The sequence below is a fragment of the Capricornis sumatraensis genome, chromosome 1 (genome assembly GCF_032405125.1).
Source record: "Capricornis sumatraensis isolate serow.1 chromosome 1, serow.2, whole genome shotgun sequence".
NCBI classification, from domain to species: Eukaryota; Metazoa; Chordata; class Mammalia; order Artiodactyla; family Bovidae; genus Capricornis; species Capricornis sumatraensis.
The window spans coordinates 32101502-32118438 of record NC_091069.1 but is presented as its reverse complement, the minus strand read 5'-3'; the positions used below and the strand labels follow the sequence as shown (position 1 = coordinate 32118438).

The following is a 16937-nucleotide window of genomic DNA, read 5'->3' as shown; positions in this document are numbered from 1 at the left end:
AATGCTGGTTTCAGGAAGCCAGTTTACATATCACCTTTTAAAAAAAGAGGTATGGTTTCTAACTAAAAGTACCCTGTTGATTTAAAAAGAGTTGCTAAGTTATACACAATCTCATGCACTCTCTAGAGAGCAGTTTTAGAAACCAGAAATCACATCTACCTCTCTTCAAACGGACCAGACTAAGCCAAATAGATGAGGCTGAAGAAATAGGTCAGTGATTTATATTTCAGTTGAATTATAAATTTCTACATATGAAATCTGTCACATCTCCCAGATGAAGCTGAGGATTGCATAATCTGAAAAATAACAATTAATTAATAAGCAACGCTAACAATGTACTTTAAAATGCTACCAAGCAGTTAGCACAGAGCATAGACATGAAGGGACACTGAGTTAAACTTCTCCCAGATGGTAAAGAATCTGCCTGCAATGCAGGAGACCTTCAATCCAGGGTTGGATTTTGGGGTTGGGAAGATCCCCTGTGAAGAAAGGAATGGCTGCCCCCTCCAGTATTCTTGCCTGGAGAATTCCATGGACAGAGGAGCCTGGTGGGCTACAGTTCATGGGGTCGAAAAGTCAGACATGACTGAGCAACTAACGCTTTCACTTTCCTTCAGCTGATAATATCACACAGGAAAAATCATGATAAATAGAGAGTTCCTGCATTGGGTAACTGCCATAAAGAATGTTTCTCAAACTGGAGTCCTCAAATACCTAAGATCTTTTAAAAAGTTTTCACTTTTGTCTTTTCATTTCAATGACAATTAAATTCTTTCTCATGTGATAAAAAAACAGATGGGGATTCAGGACTCCTATTGCCCTTTTTATGGCTGAGTAATTTCCCATGTTTGGATATAGCACATTTTGTGTACCTACTCATCAAATGATGGCCACTTAGGTTTTCCATTATTGGGGCTATTAAACAACAATGCTACTATGAACATTTATGTGCAAATTTTTGTGTGAACATGGTTTCAGTTCTCTCAGATATGAAACCACTAGGTCATATTTTATTGATAACTCTCTAACGTTTTGAGGAACTGTCAAACTGTCTTCCACAGTGGCTATACCACATTAAATTCTCACCAGCAATGCCCAAGTGTCCAATTTTTCCACATCCTCACCAAAAATTTTTATTTTCTGTTTATTTTATTTTAATTATAGTCACCCTGGTGTGTGTGAAATGGTATTTCAATATAGTTTTGTTTTACATTTCCCTAATTACTAGTGGGGGCTTCCCTGGTGGCTAAGTGGCAAAGAATCTACCTGCCAATTTAAGAGACATGGGTTTGATCCCTGAGTCAGAAGATCCCCTGAAGAAGGAAATGGCAACCCACTCCAATGGGTTCTTGCCTGGAAAACTCCATTAATAGAGGAGCCTGGTGATCCACGGGGTTAAAAAGAGTTAGACATGACTTAGCAACTAAACGACAACTGTTAATGGCTAACCATCTTCTCATATTCTTACTGGCCATCTGCATATCTTTGAGGAAATTTTTATTCAAATCCTTTGCCTATTTTTAAATTTGGCTGTGTTTTTTTTAAGTCATAAGAGTTCTTTATATTCATGTCTAGATCCTAATCTGATATATGATTTGCAAATATTTTCTTCCATTCTGTGAATTATCTTTTCATTTTCTTTATAGTAACTTTTTAAAAAATTAAATTTATTTTTAGTTGAAGGATAACTGCTTTACAATATTGCATTGGTTTCTGCCAAACTATGGTTAACTTTTGATGACCTAAAGTTTTCAGTTTTGATGAAATCCGACTTATCTACTTTTACTTCTTTGTTTAATAAATACAATGTCTGGGCTTCCTTTACTAATGGCTATATTTCCTGTGTATGGGTCATATTTTTTTATTTCCTTGTATGTCTAATTTTTTGTTAAAAAAAAAACAGATATTTTAAAGCTAATGACTGAACAGGGATATCCTTAAACATCTGGAAACAAAAATTCTCTCTGAACCCACAAAGCAGGAACCAAAACTCAGATGGTGGTTATCCCTGGCCCAGAAAAGAGTCCTGGCTTCTTAAGCCTCTGTCATAAACAACGTGCCCATATCTTAATCTTTATGGCCATGAATAAACAGCAAAAGCAAAGAAACAGAGTCTTTGAATCAGACTCATTTTATCTTGTTTCATTTATTCTATTAACTATCAGACTTTAAAAACTGCTTTTTATAAAAGAAAATTCTGTGCACATTCTTTAAATTTATTACACTAATAATGAAGACATCATCAAGGACTTGGCAGCTTAACTTCTAAAAATATATAATGTTTGAAACAATGTATTTAACAAATTTATGTTTACCACTAAAAGTTTATTCTACAGATCAAGAAACAATGTTTCCAATCTTTGCATTTTTTCCCTAGATGGCAAAGACTAAGTTTGGGGAAAGCGTAAAAAAGTATTTTTTGGTTTTCTATTAGCAAATAGATAAGAAGAAGAAAACAAAATAAGTTTTAAACCCAATACTTTAAATTCCTCATACTTAATTTAAATTTTAATTTTTTAACATAAGAAATAAATACAAATGCATTTGCCTTGTGGAAATACTCTATTTAGGAAAAACAGTCAGCAGATGAAACACATTTAGAGTAGCTATCTCATTAAAACAATTTGGCAAAAATACCCTCAAATACCCTCAACGTTTCCTTGTAGATCTGTAAAACTAGATGATTCCAGTTATCTTAAAAGGACATGGGATAACTGTAGATACACTGTACATGTCTTCCAAAAATCAGCTTCACATTGTTCTAACTTGTGAAAAATACATTGGCATTAAAAAAAAGAAAAGATTAAAATCAGCTTTCCTGACTACAGCTATCTTTAAATAAAAAAATAAGTATCTGATATTTACTTGCATGTGCACAGTAGAACAGTTTATAGTAAACTAGCAAAAAGGCAACAGCTTTTAAAAAATTAAGTTACGGTCATATAGACAAAAGTTAAGTGACAAAAATGGCAATGTCTGTCTCTTTCCATGAAACAAAGTTCTTTAAAAACAGAGTTACAGTTCCTACCTGGGAGACTTCTTTGTTCATAATGAGTCCTCAAAACAGATATGGTCAAATATGGTGCTCCGTAGGGTAGTTTCCAGTGGAATGGGGGAATACTCTTTTCCAGAGATGGCTCTAGTAAGTCTCTTCACTCTTACCTCATTTAAGGCCAGTTATGCAAACAACTAAAACAAAGGAGAAGGAAAAAAATAAAAGCAGAAGGGAGGTTAGATCGTTATTTTATTTTCTAAGAAATAATAAAGGTCAGAAATGTTAAGTTAAAAAAAAAAAGACACAACTTTTCAGGCCAAATGGAAAAATACTTCCAAAAGACAATGGATGAATATCTGATTTCACAACTGAAGTCCTTCTGGTAACTAAATATATATTTCTATTTAAGACTGCTGCTTAAGTAATACATAATTGCATTCTGCCCTTAATGTTCTGAGAGGCTCATTTATATGTCTTTTAAAAAAAGTTTTCTGGCTGCATTTGTATGTTTATCTTTCTTTCTACCTATAAATTCTGATTTTTAATGTTTTCAGTTTGCATTTAATTCTTTCATTTCTGTAACACTTCCCATTATATATTAAAGTTACTACGGTATTTTACTTTCAAATCTTTTATTGAAAAAGTGTACAAACTTTTTATATTCATAATACCTAAAAATAAATTTCACTGACTTCTCTTTCCACTAAGGATGAATGATCTTGTACTGGACTAACTTGCCCACAGATAACAATGGACAAAATAATCTGGACAAAATAAAATTTATTCAAAGACACGGAAAAGTTACCAAAAGCAGGCAGAAATGTGGGATACTTGATAACTGAAAGAAAGGAATACTACTGAATAAGATCTATACTCACAGAGAACTCTTCCCAGTATACCCCTAAGTACTACAGGGAGGCTACGCCTAAGGGAGAAAACCACTGTCTCTTTGGCTTGAAGCATTGGAGAATGTAGTTCAGAGCTGACAGAATGCTTGATAATAAGAGGAGAAAGGGCAATAAGGATAGGGCAAGAAAGGATAACAAGAAGGGCAGCAGAGCAAGGGGGTAGAGTACCTTCAATCTGTGTACAAATGCTCCTTAAATCCTTGGTTGGTCCTCCGAACTGCTCATGCACAGGGACACTCCAAGCAGCTCCATACACCCATACTACAACTGAGATTCCCTTCTGCTGTTTATCATCACACACTCCTCACTCCCTTTTTCTAACTCCTTAGTAACCACTTATCTCCCCCCATTTCTATAATTTTGTCACTTTGAGAATATTATGAAAATTGAATTAATTCCCTACTTGAATCAAGTATGGAAATATTTTGTAATGCCTTTTTTACTCAGTATAATGCCCTTGATATCCAACTTGTTGCATATAAAAATTGTTTGTTGCTTTTTATTGCTCCGTGGTTTGAAGGTACCACAGTTTCTTTTTCACCATTCACTGTTGAGGTACATCTGGGTTGTTTTCAATTTGGGGCTATTATGAATAAAGCTGCTATAAATATTTGTGTACAGGTTTCTGTGTGAATATAGGTTTTCATTCTTCTGGGATAAACATCCAGAATTGCAACTGGATTGTTCAGTAAGTGTGTATTTACTAGCCAGTAATTTAGTTGCCTACTAGAACAAAAATCAATACTCTTCAGAAAAAAATAACAATCCACAATAGTATCCACAACATCCAGTAGAGAATAAAAAAATTACTAAACATGCAAAGAAACTAGAAATTGCAATTCAAAATCAGGGTAACAAAAGTCAGTTGAAATTAGCTGATAAGGATGTTAAAGCAGTTTATTATGAATATGTTCAAGATGTTATAATAAGTTAACAGATGGTAAATACTGGGAGCAAATGGAAACTATAAAATAGAAGTAAATGGAAAATTAAAGAACTAGTTCAACATTGAAATTTTTCAATTCACTGGACAAGCTTAACAGTAGATATGTGAGGGCACAAAAATAAGCTGGTGAACTTGAAGTAAAAACAATACCAAATATGAAGACTGGACAACTGAAAAAATTTAAAACCAAAAGCTGATGTCTTGAAAAGATAAAAAAAATTATTAATACTTGAGGTAAGATTAAGTAAATCCTTTTTCAGGGGTTCACTAAGACTCAATAGCATTAAGATGTAAATTCTCCTCCAAATTAATTCATATACTCAAAAATAAAATTAGTTGTTTAGTTTTTGCATATCTAGTGCATTTTATGATCAAAGAATATAAATCTATTTTTGTTTTATTATATATTTATAATGGAGGTTTTAAATGCTTGAGGCTTTTGCTCTTTAAATAAAGACTATATTTTCTCTTAATCATGATTTCCCCCAATGATGAATTCCAGATTAAAGTGGAATGTCTATCTAATGTTAGAAAATTGGATGATTCTATGACTGGATCCAAAAGTGCTTACCTCTTATAGTCCCTCTAAATTAGACTAAGTGCTTTTCATATTTTCAAGATTTTTTTCCTTCTTTCCTTGATTTAAATGCACAATTTGAAAATGCAAAGAAACTTGGACTGGCTTTTCACATTGACATAGTTTAAACTATTAAAAAAAGGAATTTATAGGTAGGTTAGTCCAATTTACATTGTACTTAGTTGGGTTTTTCTCACTGTATTGCTAAGTCACTTCAGTCGTGTCTCACTCTGTGCGACCCCATAGATGGCAGCCCCACCAGGCTCTGCCATCCCTGGGATTCTCCAGGCAAGAACACTGGAGTGGGTTGCCATTTCCTTCTCCAATGCATGAAAGTGAAAAGTGAAAGTGAAGTCACCCAGTCACGTCTGACTCTTAGCGACCCCATGGACTGCAGCCCATCAGGCTCCTTTGTCCATGGGATTTTCCAGGCAAGAATACTGGAGTCGGGTGCCATTGCCTTCTCCGATTTCTCACTGTATATATCTAGCTTATTTGTATTTGTAATCAACAGTGCTATAAAATATTTCTTGGATGATTCCTCATGATTACTACTTTGTGTTCTTTCATCTTTGGAACAATGTATCTTTGAATTTCCCTAGGTAAATCTGCGGAAGAACTGGAAAGTAGTAATTGAATATAGCAAAGACAGCATTTTTTCATCTAGTCAACCACAAACCCAGGTTCTGTCATTTTCTGCCTTTCAAGGAAGAGCACTCCTCAAAATCATTTGTATAGTTAACACTGCAGATAAAATCTCTGTGAAATAATGCTACTGTCTTCCATAAAACCTTCGAGTTTTTACAGGTACTTTTTTAAAACCAGGCAGTAACTGAAGCCAGATGGATCCTGCTAATGACTGAGGGTCCTGATGACTCATGGCCAAACATGTGAGGGAATACAGAAACAATGCTGAGAAGGAAGGCTGAGCATACTCACTCAGAGACTGCATGAAGACAGAAAAGCACAAGATAAACCCATACTCCAAAAAGATATGTAGACAATGAGAAGCAAAAAATATGAAAACCAAGAGATAGGTAATACACTGAGAACCAAAAAAGACAGGAGGAATATGAATGAATAGGGAGAAAAAGAGTACTGCTGATGATCTGATGCTTGTTATTATGAAATTAATTAGCTTACTGTTCTTAAAACGTATCTCTCTAGTATTTATTATCTATTATCTGTGCTATCCAGAGTTCAGTATTTTAAGTCTTTTCTCACCCCCAGGAGCCCAAAGCAGGAGATCTGATATGGATGGTACAAACTCCTTATAGACCCTCGTGCCTGGAGGCTTCCCATTACTTGTTCCAATTCTCTCCTTACGGGTAAGGCCTTTCTGTCTTCATTATCTGCTTCCAATTCTGCCACAAGTTCTGGCTAGTGCAGCACCTCAATTCCTTTAATTTCGTTTAATAAATTATTCAGTTTAATCTGCTAAATTCAATCTGATTTAAGAATCATATGAGGAAACAAGGTGATAGAAAAGTACCTATAATGCACTTAATATATAGAAAGAGTAAAAAAAGGAAATCTATAAAACACTCTTCTTCCTTTGTTACTTTGGAGTCAGGCAGAGGTACAGGGCCAGAATTTTTAAATATAGAGAGAAACAGAACAAAGGAATATCTATGGATCTACCACCCAGAAGTAACGACAGTAAACATTTTTGATGCATTTTAATGAAGTATTATCAATAAATCAGAAGTCCCCAAACTCATACAAAGCCTATTCCCCTTCCTTTTGATAGAGATAACCACTGGCATAAATTTAATATTTATCTTCTGATCAAATTTTTTCTATCCATCCATAAACAATATACACTGATGTTTTACGCTTTAAAATATACATGCTTAAACTGTATACTATATATATTAAAATTACAATGTTTATAAGGTACTTTAATAAAGTTAGTGCAGATTGAAAGTTGTCTTTATCATAAAGTTACTTTAACTTTTCTTCTTTGTGATATACTTTTTGATGAGGACAGAAAGGGATAATGTTAGCCAAAATTCCCAGTGTGCTGGGATTAATAGCTTAGTTTAGCTATGCTGTCATCCAATAATAGGTTGTTATAAATAAACCATTAACATTAGTGGCAATTATAAATTATTTTGGTTACAAGTAGTTAAGATTCCAAAGTTCTATCTGTGTTCTTATTAATTCTACCTCAAATAAACTTTAAGAAGTAAAAGGGCACCTAAAAAACTGTGTGAAGAAATAAGTTTTTTTCCTTGGGATGGATCAAAAGAATTCTTTTGTGAAAGAATGAAGAAACAAATGATGCCACCAACTTTCCTATTAGTAATGACACAAAAGTCATACTCTCCAAACCAAAGACAAAAACAATCAAAATGAAATTTGAAACCAAGCCATCCATAACAGTTTTTAAATGTCTATAAAGTTTATTGACTTCTCTACAGTATATAGTTGTCTTTTCTTATTAACACTGTTAAGAGAAGGCCTAAAAGAAAATCAAGACTTTAAAAATAGAACTGTTCATCTTAATACAATGACAATATTTGCTTATTTTTTCTTGTTAATCTTCAATTTTTAGAAGACTGACTTCATTGTTGTTATGATTACAAAATGCATTTATGAAAATCTTGCCATTTCTCTCCAGAAAAGTACTTATTTCTTCACACAATTTTTGGGGTGTCTTAAAAATCTGGGTAAATGCATAGTTATTGTTAGAAGATAAAATTGCATTATGTTGGAAATATAGGTAAAATGTCATTTCTTGATAAGAACAAGAGTTCCAAAGGGACAGAGCTGGGAAACAAATCTTGGTAAATGGCAAGTATTCTACAGTAAATCAGCACTACAGAGAATGACCATAGGAAAATTGTCATACACATGTGCAACAAGAGATGTGAAGAAAAATATTCATGTTAGCAACGTTTATGAGAGCAAAAAACAGGAATAATCCATGTGCACATCAATAACAGCATGGATTAGCAAAGCCTAGTATATTGCCACACTAAAATCTCACACTAGTTAAATAAACTGACCAAGATCTAGCGATTCACATCTGCCTACAGGCAACCACAGTCCCTTCTGAAAATCCAGGTGGTTCAGTTCAGTTCAGTTGCTGAGTTGTGTCTGACTCTTTGCAACCCCATGGACTGTAGCACGCCAGGCCTCCCTATCCATCACTAACTCTTGGAGTTTACCCAAACTCACCTGCTGCTGGGAAAGATTGAAGGTGGACATGAGTTTGGGTAAACTCCAAGTCAGTGATGCCATCCAACCATCTCATCCTCTGTCATCCCCTTCTCCTTCCACCTTCAAACCTTCCCAGCATCAGGGTCTTTTCCAATGAGTCAGTTCTTCACATCAGGTGTCCAAAGTATTGGAGTTTCAGCTTCAACATCAGTCCTTCCAATGAACACTAAGGACTGATTTCCTTTAGGATGGACTGGTTGGATCTCCTTGCAGTCCAAGGGACTCTCAAGAGTCTTCTCCAACACCATAGTTCAAAAGCATCAATTCTTCAGCGCTCAGCTTTCTTTATAGTACAACTCTCACATCCATACATGACTACTGGAAACACTATAGCTTTGACTAGATGGACCTTTGTTGGCAAAGTAATGTCTCTGCTTTTGAATATGCTGTCTAGGTTAGTCATAACTTTCCTTCGAAGGAGTAAGCATCTTTTCATTTCATGGCTGCAGTCACCATCTGCAGTGATTTTGGAGCCCCCCAAAATAAAGTCTGACACGGTTTCCACTGTTTCCCCATCTATTTCCCATGAAGTGATGGGACCAGATGCCATGATCTTCGTTTCCTGAATGTTGAGCTTTAAGCCAGCTTTTTTGCTCTCCTCTTTCACTTTCATCAAGAGGCTCTTGAGTTCTTCTTCACTTTCTGCCATAAGGGTGGTGTCATCTGCATATCTGAGGTTATTGATATTTTTCCCGGCAATCTTGATTCCAGCTTGTGCTTCTTCCAGCCCAGCGTTTCTCATGATGTACTCTGCGTATAAGTTAAATAAGCAATATACAGCCTTGACGTACTCCTTTTCCTACTTGGAACCAGTCTGTTGTTCCATGTCCAGTTCTAACTGTTGCTTCCTGACCTGCATACAGGTATCTCAAGAGGCAGGTCAGGTGATCTGGTATTCCCATCTCTTTCAGAATTTTCCACAGTTTATTGTGATACACACAGTCAAAGGCTTTGGCATAGTCAATAAAGCAGAAGTACATGTTTTTCTGGAGCTCTCTTGCTTTTTTGATGATACAGCAGATGTTGGCAATTTGATCTCTGGTTCCTCTGCCTTTTCTAAAACCAGCTTGAACATGTGGAAGTTCTCAGTTCACATATTGCTGAAGCCTGGTTTAGAGAATTTTGAGCATTACTTTACTAGTGTGTGAGTGGAGTGCAATTGTGTGGTAGTTTGAGCATTCTTTGGCATTGCTTTTCTTTGGGACTGGAATGAAAACTGACCTTTTCTAGTCCTGTGGCCACTGCTGAGTTTTCCAAATTTGCTGGCATATTAAGTGCAACACTTTCATAGCATCAGCTTTTAGGATTTGAAATAGCTCAACTGGAATTTCATCACCTCCACAAGCTTTATTCGTAGTGATGCTTCCTAAGGCCCATTTGACTTCACATTCTAGGATGTCTGGCTCTAGGTGCGTAATCACACCATCGTGATTATCTGGGGCGTGAACATCTTTTTTGTACAGTTCTTTTGTGTATTCTTGCCACCACTTCTTAATATCTTCTGCTTCTGTTAGGTCCATACTATTTCTGTCTTTTATTTAGCCCATCTTTGCATGAAATGTTCCCTTGGTATCTCTAATTTTCTGGAAGAGATCTCTAGTCTTTTCCATTCAATTGTTTCCTCTATTCCTTTGCATTGATCACTGAGGAAGGCTCTCATCTCTCCTTGCTATTCTTTGGAACTCTGCATTCAAATTGGTATATCTTTCCTTTTCGCTTCTCTTCTTTTCACAGCTATTTGTAAGTCCTCCTCAGACAGCCATTTTGCTTTTTTGCATTTCTTTTAATTGGGGATGGCCTTGATCCCTGTCTCCTGTACAATGTAACGAACCTCCATCCATAGTTCATCAGGTACTTTATCAGAACTAGTCCCTTAAATCTAGTGCTCACTTCCACTGTATAATCGTAATAGATTTGATTTAGGTCATACCTGGATGGTATAGTGGTTTTCCCTACTTTCGTCAATTTAAGTCTAAATTTGGCAATAAGGAGTTCATTATCTGAACCACAGTTAGCTATTGTTTTTGCTGACTGTATAGAGCTTCTCCATCTTTGGCTGCAAAGAATATAATTAATCTGATTTTGGTGTTGACCATCTAGTGATGTCCATGTGTAGAGTCTTCTCTTGTGTTGCTGGACTGGAAGAAACACAAACTGGAATCAAGATTGCTGGGAGAAATATCAATAACCTCAGATATGCAGATGACACCACCCTTATGGCAGAAAGTGAGGAGGAACTAAAAAGCCTCTTGATGAAAGTAAAAGAGGAGAGTGAAAAAGTTGGCTTAAAGCTCAACATTCAGAAAAATGAAGATCATGGCATCCGGTCCCATCACTTCATGGGAAATAGATGGGGAAACAGTAGAAACAGTGTCAGACTTTATTTTTTGGGGCTCCAAAATCACTCAGATGGTGACTGCAGCCATGAAATTAAAAGATGCTTACTTCTTGGAAGAAAAGTTATGACCAACCTAGATAGCATATTCAAAAGCAGAGACATTACTTTGCCGACTGAGGTCCGTCTAGTCAAGGCTATGGTTTTTCCAGTAGTCACGTATGGATGTGAGAGTTGGACTGTGAAGAAAGCTGAGTGCCGAAGAATTGAGAACTATGGTGTTGGAGAAGACTCTTGAGAGTCCCTTGGACTGCAAGGAGATCCAACCAGTCCATTCTAAAGGAGATCAGCCCTGGGATTTCTTTGAAAGGAATGATGCTAAAGCTGAAACTCCAGTACTTTGGCCACCTCATGCAAAGAGCTGACTCATTGGAAAAGACTTTTATGTTGGGAGGGATTGGGGGCAGGAGGAGAAGGGGACGACAGAGGATGAGATGGCTGGATGGCATCACTGACTCGATGGACGTGAGTCTGAGTGAACTCCGGGAGTTGGTGATGGACAGGGAGGCCTGGTGTGCTGCAATTCATGGGGTCGCAAAGAGTCGGACATGACTGAGTGACTGAACTGAACTGAACAGTTGTTCGGAGACTAAACATTTAATGTTGCTGTTGTTTAGTCGTTAAGTCGTGTCAGACTCTTTCTGTGATCCCATGGACTGTGGCCAACCAGGCTCTTCAGTCCATGAGATTCTCTAGGCAATCATACTGGAGTGGCTTGCCATTTCCTTTTCCCCAGGGACCGTATTTTAACGTATGTTAATTTTGATTACTTGCTCCCCTTAAAAAAGGGTGAAAACACCTTAAAACCAAAATTGCGTGTTTAAACACTCTGCATATCAACTACTAAATCTAAAATATTAATGACTCTTACATCTACTTTTATACTCACATTAAAGAGATAAATACTTAAAAGTCTATACCAATGGATTTTAATACTAATAATTCTTATAAATACATCTGTTTTGGAGATAAGCTATTTTCAAAACAATTGCTACCAGAATCTCAGTTATCACCCTTGATATCTTTTTCACGCTCATACCCTGTGTATGTTACTCACCAAGCCCCATCTGGTCTATTTCAAAAATAAATCATCAATCAACAGACATACAAATCCGACAGCCTATTCCTGCTTAGACTCTTTCCATGAAGTTTTACCTCACACATGACAAAACCCAAAACTCACAACACATAGCAAGTTACACTACAGCCACACTAATCTGTCCTTCAGTTCCTCTCCATTCCCCAGTCTTTTTTCCCCATTCCACAGCCTTCACTACAATACAATCTCTGCTGTGAATAATCCCTCCTGTTTTCTTCACCTGTTCAATTCCTTATTCATTGTTCAAGCTTAACTCCAATTCAATTTCTCTTACCCCAGTAATCAAAATCATCCCTCCATGACAGTTTCAAGTTTTTCTTCATAAAATTAAAAAAATATATTTTTACATGTTTGTGTGATTATGTATACCACTTACCTTCCTCACTAGACTGTAAACCACCAGGTGTACATTTTTAAACTGGCACAGAGTAGGTATACAACATTTTAGAAGTGGAATTAGTGAATCTGTTCTAATTCAAGAATGGCAGTGAAGTGGAAAGCTCAAAGAGAAATAGGATCATTAAAGTGGTCAAAGGACATTACAAATCTTTCTAAACAAATGCAAGAAGAGGATGAATGGCATGAGGGGGACAAACTAGATTATTAACATAAAGGATTAGGCAAAGGTTTAATGGTGAGAACACAGGGAGGAAAGAAAGACGGAAGTAGTAAAACTGTTAGATTAGTCTCTACTAATTGGAGAATGCCTATTTCTGTGGCATCATTCTGCAACATAATTTACGTCTCTGCTTTTGTCATACTGTAAGAGAAAACACCAGGTTTTGGAAAGAGTCCATATTCAAAGAGCTAAAAATGAAATGTAACACCTAAACTACAACAGTTTAGTTCTTTCCTAAAGCGCAACTCTACTAAAATGGAAGAATCTGGGGGAGAGAAGATCAAGAAGAGATGAAGATGTAGTAGCTTAATAAGAAACAAGAAAGTCTGAGAAGAAACAAAGATATTTAAAAGCAACTGAGGGGAAGTTCGGAGAAGGCAATGGCAACCCACTCCAGTACTCTTGCCTGGAAAATTCCATGAACAGAGGAGCCTGGTAGGCTGCAGTCCATGGGGTCACTAAGAGTCGGACACAACTGAGTGACTTCACTTTCACCTTTCACTTTCATGCACTGGAGAAGGAAATGGCAACCCACTCCAGTGTTCTTGCCTGGAGAATCCCAGGGGCGGCGGAGCCTGGTGGGCTGCTGTCTATAGGGTTGCACAGAGTCGGACACGACTGAAGCAACTTAGCAGTAGCAGTAGTAGAGGGGAAGTCTTGCTGGATGATAGAGTGTAAACTACCCCTTTCACTCCAATAAAATCTTTAGGAATGGCTTGATTTTATTCATCACCAAAAAAACAATGTTGGTATTACATTTTTTATGTTTCGTACTTGTTTTCTACTTTGCAAGAACTCTTGAAAAGAGCTCCAAGGACAGAGAATGGTAGTCTAAGGAAGAACAATTTGTCCCCCAACCATACAACAATTATATTATGAAAACACATAGGCAGGTAAACTGAATGATAAAGTATTCTATTTCTTATTGAAAAACAACATATTTCTTCAGGTCAACTAACCAATTAGCAAACTGGTTAATGTAAGGCCATAATGAAGTCAAGGATTGTGGGTCTGGATCCCTATGATCCATTAATATTTCTATTCCAAAATGAAAGGCTATATGCCTAATCTTTGGTAAATTGCCTTTCAAATGAGAGAAGCTGGATAGTCCATTAATGGCAGACAAGACAGCATGAATAGACGAATGAAAGTCATCTCTATCATTATTGGCAAAATTTAAAGTATACGTCACACTAATTCTGAATCCAGGGTCATATTAGTTTGTGAAAAGGGTCAAAGAACCTTCGAAAGTTTGGAAAATAATTCTATTTTGGTCTCATGTAAATTCTTTCAAGAAAGTTCACCATGTAATTTTAAGTCTAAAACAAACCCAAGTGAATGCTTTCCAAGAATAAATTAAGGATTACATTTAAAAAGAAATGACTACTTATAATGTAATTATCTCATTTTAATAATGCTTAAAGTAATTAAACAATTTAACAGAAGGAAAAGATCTATGAAAGGTCCTGTTAACTGTTAACCATAGTAGAAGAGTTTTGTTTTTTTTTTTAAAAAAAAACATTTTGTTTCAATTCCTCTCACCCTTAGATCTAACAAAAGCAATAATGTAATGTAAGTAGTAAGTAACATCAAATTCCTAATCATAATTGAAAAGACAGTACAAAATGTCTACTCTTTCCTGTTTAACCATCTGGAACATGTTAGAGACTCCCTGAAAGCAAGAAAAATCTGCAAGTATAATTACACTCTGGGACTATTAGCATGACATGCTTCAATAAATACTCCTAATAGGATTTGCTGATATAATAATTGGCACTAAAATGGATGGATTTTCTTTATTTGGCTATTTGTTCTTACTGACTAAATACTCAAGAAAACCAATAAATTGTCCCTCCAATAGAAAACAAACAAACAAACAAAAGTCCACCAAGCAAGGACAAAGTGCAACAGGTTGCAGAGGCAGAACATAAGGGATGAGCAAAGAGCAAAGATTTGCAAACACCTGGGTTCAAATTTTATTTTCCCTCCCACTGTTTCCCTTTCTTTCTCCCTTCCTCCAACCCCAATCTGGCATGACTATCTGCTCTCTGGTCAGAAGTGACTTGGTTAGGGTTAAAAGAAAATGTTATATGCCATCTTGGAGTTGGTCAAATTCCAGTAGGCTGAAGGCCTTCAGACAATAACACAGGAAAACATTCAAAACTCACTCTACTCCCGATGGGTTTGGAGATGTAACATTTAGTTACCTAAACTGGAAAGGTTAAGCAAAGGAAGAACCCAACCAACTAAGATGTTCAGGAAGACAGTTCTGGCAGCTGAGCAACAGAGTGAAGGGGGCTGTTGTGATAGACTAGTTCTGATACATTGAGCAGCTGAAGCAATGCAGCAACAGTGGAGTTGAATGAGACACTGGACTAAACCAACAAGAGGAGGAGGTGAAAAAGAGAGCCCCAATTGTCAGCATGTATGAATTATGAAAATAATTCATGTTTTCTGTACAAGTCTAGAAAATACAAGTAAATAAAAAGAATAAAATAAAAACCACCCACAACTATTTCATCTAGAATTAATGCAAACATTTGTATATCTATTCTACAAATATAGAATACACCTATATAAACCTTTATAGTTTTAATGATCAGTGCACATATAAGAGCATCTTTATTCACTAAATTTTTAACATAATTTTATTGCTAATTTTATTTATTTTCGGCTGTGCTGGATCTTGGTTGCTGCATGCAGGCTTTCTCTAGTCACAGCAGCAGGGGCTACTCTCTAGTTGTGGTGCTCAGATTTCTCACTGTGATGGCATCTCTTGTCGTAGAGCAAGGACTTACAGACTTTAGTAATTGAGGCACAGAGGCTTAGTTGCCCCATGGCATGTGGAATCTTCCCTGAGCAGCAATCGGACCCATGCACCCTGTGTTGGCAGGCAGATTCTTAACCACTGGACCAATAGAAGTCCACTAAATTTTTATACACACAACTTCTCATGTTATTAAAATATTCTTCTATGTTGTCTGTAAAATATTCTTGTGTGTGTGAGAGAGAGAGACAGTTTTTAAGCAGAGTGTGGGACTTTAGATTAGTTCCAATTTTTTGCTATTAAAAACAATACTATGATGAAGCATCTTTCTGGCTAAAACTTTACTTTCATTCAGGATTATATTCTCTAAATAAGTTCTACAAACACCAAGTGTCCTGTAATGGGAGTCTAGGTGTATATTAAAGACATTTAGCCAAGACTGAGTTTACAGGAAATAACAGATGTCTGAGAGAGAAGCTAATGAATTTTCAGTTATGTACACATTAATTATGAATACGACACCCAAGTAGATCTGTATAGCTGACTTCCAAAGTAGAGGGATATAAAGGTCTTCAGAATCAATGACATATTGATAATAATGGAATAGATGAGAGGACCAAGAAAAAGTATGAAGAGAGGAGAATGGATTACTCTGGAAACATTCCCATATTTAAAGAACAGGGCAGTTACAGCCAGAAGATCAAGTAAGAAAAAGAAAGAAAGAAAGAAAATGAATAAAGATAAGAGGAAAACCAGAAGTTGAGAGCAGAGAGACCATAATGTCCAGTTTCAAAAATTATTTTGAACCTGACAAAACAATCACAATCCCTTTGAGGATAACAGCAACACACATCTATCAGATATCACATATTGTTTCCCAGTTGCAACAGTAAATCACACTGCATTCCTTCTGATGACCTCTTTTTGTTGTGAATCTCAGTTTATGGTAGGTGCTGTGATAAAAAGCAAGCACCATGTGGAAATCAACATGAAACAGGAAATGAGGGCCGCAGTGCCCAAGCTAAGCCCAAGATGTGAGAAGTTGTGCAGTACTCTCAGATGCACACATCCTATTAGTAAGCAACTGTGGTTATTTAAGAATAAAATTAAAATATTACTTCTTCTTTGAATTCATGTGTATTATTTTTTCAAACAGCTGCTAAGTTGCTAGCACATACATACTTATTAAGTTTTTTGACCAAACTACTTAATAAATGTAAATATTAGGTATTCCTTGGATCAAAGGACACTATGAACTTAGAAATAGTCGTTACATCTTTACCAGACCCTTAGTTACATCCATTATACCCTTACTATGAATATCTTCAAACTAAGAATCCAAAAAAAATGTAGATAGTGAAAGAAAACTTTTACTAACAAATGAATGGAAGATTTATCAACCCGAA

The 16937-nt window shown here is 36.1% G+C and overlaps 1 protein-coding gene across 1 annotated transcript in view; it reads right to left on the bottom strand.

Moving 5' to 3' along the window:
* NCOA1 (nuclear receptor coactivator 1) overlaps nt 1-3088 on the bottom strand; it is a 106981-nt gene extending 103893 nt beyond the window's left edge. Inside the window, exon 1 of the mRNA XM_068983236.1 lies at nt 3029-3088. The gene's annotated coding sequence lies outside the window, so the exon portion shown is untranslated. The remainder of the gene's footprint in view (nt 1-3028) is intronic.
* Nucleotides 3089-16937: the final 13849 nt, after the last annotated feature.